We start from the raw sequence: 4,584 nt of genomic DNA, 5'->3' as shown, positions 1-4,584 counted from the left end.
ATCCTCGGTAAACGATGTAAGGTCTCTGTGCCTTTGTTTCCTGTAAAAAAAAAAAAAAAAAAAAAAAAAAAAAAAAAAAAACACCTCTATACTGTTTCATGCTTTAATGAGATCAAATCTCTGTGTTGGCAGCTGCCAGAAACGTCTAGCAATTCGCTAGGCTTTGGCTGCCACCCCCAGCACCATCACTCGGGGTTTCAGTGCTAAGGGCCCCCTCCCTCCCCTAGGAAAGCAGGAACTTGTGTATTTTCCCACGGAGCACAGATGGACAGATGCGCGCGGGCACACACACACACACACGTGTGTGTGTGTGTGTGTGTGTGTGTGTGTGTGTGTGTGTGTGTTTATACAAAAGGGAACCTATTCTATTCTGGGAACACTACTTTTTAATTCAACAAAAGTTCTTTGGCATTCACCTCATGCCAGCAGAACACCCCACTCTACCTCTCTTTTTTAAGAGGTGCATAGACTCCCATATACTCTGAGAAGGCCCCTCCTCCCAGAGGACAGGTAGGTGGTTCCCACTCTTGCTCACAGGCTGTGCCCAGATGGTCCCAGTCACAGGGCTCCCAGTCACAGGGCTGCTACATGCCACGGCCTGCATCCTGCAGCTGAGTCAGAACGGGGGTGTATTTTTAATGCAACAGAGACTGCCAGGTTGCTGGGGGCCTCCCAGACCACGGGACTTAGTTGACTGCACACCAGCCAGAGGCACAGGCGGAGTGCTCTGGGGCAGTGAGCAGTGACTGAGGAACTAAGCAGCAGGTACTGCCCAGGGGTCCGAATTCCCCGGGCAAGTGAAACCTGACGTTGGGTGCCTGCTAAGTGCCAGGCATTGTACTGGGCAGCATTGAGAGAGACATTCCAGACCCTTACTTAGTTTGCCAAAATGCAATTCCAGGGGGATGGAAGCAAGAGCCCATGGATGTTGGAGCTTTATAACTGCTGAGCGATATTGGGAGGGATCCTCTGGCCCTGAAGAGGATCAGTTGGAGGAGTAGTGGCTCAGTTGATTGAGTATCCTCTCACACACCAGAAGGTTGCTGGTTCGAGTCCCAGTAAGGGTATATGCCCAGGTTGTGGGCTCCATCCCCGGTATGGGGTGTGCAGGAGGCAGCAATCAATTGATGTTCTGCTCTCCATTGATATTTCTTTCTCCCTCTCTAAAAATCATTAAAAATATTGAGAGGAAAAAAGGGATCCTTTGACACATGGGACCTGATCACCAGCCATCCAAATCCTGCCTCTCCAGCATGGCCTACCTCCTCCGTGAAGCCTGATATCATATTTTCTGCCAGGCTTCTTTCCTGGGCATTCTCACTGCTCGTCCAACTCAAAGACGTGGGCCTTTGGAACCGGCTGACCAGGCTCTGCCACTTACGGGCATGTGAACTTGTACAGGTCTGTTCACCTCTCTGAGCTTCCATTTCTTCACTTGTAAGAGAAGGAAAAGAATACCAGCAAACTGCAGGACCCTATTTTCTAAAGCAAGGCCTTCTGTGTTGGCATTGTCTATCATTGCATTGGAGATCCACGCACAGAAGTGTGTAGAGTTAACAGAAGTCGTAGGATGTCCTCAGGAACATTCCAAGATAAATGGCAGCGATTGGACCTTCTGGCAAGAGCTCCTATCCAAGTGTTTAACTGAATATTCATCAAACAAGTGCTCCAAACCAAATGTTCCGAAGTTGAAATGGATTGTTTCTGGGCAAACTGCAAGGCCATTGAAGCATAGATACTACAGAATAACGCACCCTCCAACAATTCCTGAAACTGTTCCTTAATTGGATTATTACAGCAATGGGAACTTCTCTGAAGCCTTTCGCCACAATCCGGGAGGATGGATTCCACAATTTTATAGTGGATTTAAGCTGTGAATCCTCAAAACATCAGATTAGCACTGATGTTCTCGGATTTGGGAAAACTGCCTATTAACATTATGCTATAGTGGAATTAGGCTTAAATTTGAATTCATGGAGGCATACAAACAAAGCCAAGTCCATAATGTGAAATGTTAATGAAAAGTCTGGAAGGTAAACTGTGAATCTTTATTTCTAACATTGATCCAACTTCCGATATTGGGTCAGTATATTGAGGAGGTTCTAAAAATGGAAACCTACTTAATTTTTAAATTATTAGGTTTACGTCAAAACCAATATTTCACAAATGCACTTTTAAGACATTATAAGGGCCGAAACGGGTTTGGCTCAGTGAATAGAGTGTCAGTCTGTGGACTGAAGGGTCCCAGGTTCGATTCCGATCAAGGACATGTACATTGGTTGTGGGCATATCCCCAGTGGGGGAGGGGGTGTGTGCGTGGGGGGGCATCTGGTCGATGTTTCTCTCTCATTGATGTTTTTAGCTCTCTATCCCTCTCCCTTCCTCTCTCTAAAAAAATCAATATATATATATATATATATTTATTTTTTTTTTTTTAAGACATTATAAGGGTCACTAGTTTAGGCAGTGAATATGGTTTCTTAGCACCATAATGCAAGTAATAGATTATCCAGAGATGTGGACTTGATTGCTGCTACATGGGAATTACATTCACATTTTATATAAAGCAAAACTACATGCCTGTTAATCTTGGAGTATTATCTTTAACATGTTTTCTACAAGACAGGTGATGTTTATGTCCAGGGAAAAAAGTTTTTATGCAAAATCTGCTTCAATATAGTCACATAGAGAAAATTCATTTTATTGTACTAGTGACTCAAATGAACATCACTCTGAAAACTTGCTGATTTAACACTCCAGAAGTTTTTACTAAGGACTGTCTTTATAAAACTGCCACTGCTTCTAATTTATAATTCTGTTTAAAATAAAGGGAATATACTTTCACTCATTTTCCATACTGTGCCAACAGAAGGTCTTGAGTAAATACCCATCTTTATAATCATAAAGTCGCTGAGGTAGTTAGTGTTCAGGACTTGCTAGTAAGTCAGTGACTCTAAGGAGAGTTGCAGTGTTGGAAGTGTTAGAAACCACTCAGTGCAATGTGTAGCCTGAGTCCGTCCAAGATGCCCAATGTTGACATCATGTTATGGATAAATATGCACTGGAAAGTAAGCCAAAGAGCCACAGTATATCTCATACTTTTGTAAACAATATTTTTGTAGATAACTTTTCAGTTTTCCCAAAAGGCTGATACATTAATATTTCAATTACATCCATGTTAATTCTGAGTTTGCAGATGTAACCTAGCCAACTACCATTATGTTTTAGTACTAAGGGATATACATTTCAATAAAGGGATTGAAATGCAAAGAAGAAGAAGATAGAAGAGGGAGGAGGAGGAGGAAGAGAAGAGCAAAACCTTAAGAATTAAATGAGATGATGCTGTGCTTACAAAGTGCTCAGTAAAAGTAAAAGAGTTACTGGTCTTGGGCAGCAAGGCATCATGCTTTTTGCAAGGCCTGACACTATAGCGTGAGGGAGTGGGGGCTCCATGTAGAATGGAGGAAGGTAAATAAAATCCAGGAAAAGGTGAGAACTACCTAGTAAAGTCCGCTGGAACGCAGACTCAGTAAAGCTATCTCTACGGATTCACAAGGCTCTATGTGGTAGGCCCAAGCCTCTCCTCACCCCAAGCCTGCCCTGTACTAATCTTTCACCTCTGAAAACCCTAAACTCCAAGACTGCAGCACATCTCTCAGTTCCTCCCCCATCCCACGCTCTTTTTCACTTCTAGTTCTCAGCGGTTGCCATTCCTCGCCATCTGGAAGGTAACCCCAAACTTCATCCCCACCTCATCACCTGATGACACATTCTTAGGTCTTAAGCTAAAAGGACCCTTCTTCTGGGAGCCCTTTCCTGCCCTGGGCCCAGGCCAGTCCCCCAATCCCCTAGACCCTTGTTTGACAGACAGCCACACCTAGCACATGGCATGCTCATTGTTCAATGTCCCATTTCCCAAAAAGAGAATAAACATATGGGGCATAGAACTGTTTCTGCCCATGCTCATATCTGTCCTCCAGCACCCTCCCCTCATGCACTTGAATTATTGAATCAATAGCTATGAATGAAATCATCAGGGTCTCAACTACGGCTAAATTCAAATAGTCATGTACCCCATAATAACTGCATGTACGAGGGTGGTCCCAAAAGTCTATAATGGAGCCCAGGTGTGTAGTAGGCTATTCCACCTAGCTTTGTGTAAGCGCACACTATGATGCTCGCACAATGAAATCACCTAAGGACAGATTTCTCAGAACGTATCCCCATCATTAGGCTACACGTGGCTATAACCACAAACCCCAGGCAAAGCCACCCTTACTCAGCAGTTGCACCATCTGTCCTGTTGTGTTTATAAGGGTTACAGACCAGTGTTTGGGGGCCATCTGCCAACTCTCTGGCAACCTGGATGAAGTAAGGAATGAAATTCTTCCCAGGCTGGCAGAAACTTCAGGCGTGGGAGCTGACAGGCAAGGGAGAACCTCAGAAGCGCTGGGTGAGTAAATGAAAAGAGATAAAAAATGAGATCTTGTTTTACGGAATGGTTCCGACAGTTAGAGAGTCCCTGACTTTCTAGCTCTTTTGGAAACATATTGCTTAAAATGTTAGCATGGCCTGAACAAACCG

The sequence above is a fragment of the Pipistrellus hanaki genome (assembly GCF_964339955.1).
Source record: "Pipistrellus hanaki genome assembly, chromosome: 11".
Taxonomy (NCBI): domain Eukaryota; kingdom Metazoa; phylum Chordata; class Mammalia; order Chiroptera; family Vespertilionidae; genus Pipistrellus; species Pipistrellus hanaki.
The sequence above is the reverse complement of the archived record's forward strand: the minus strand, read 5'-3'. Positions refer to the sequence as shown.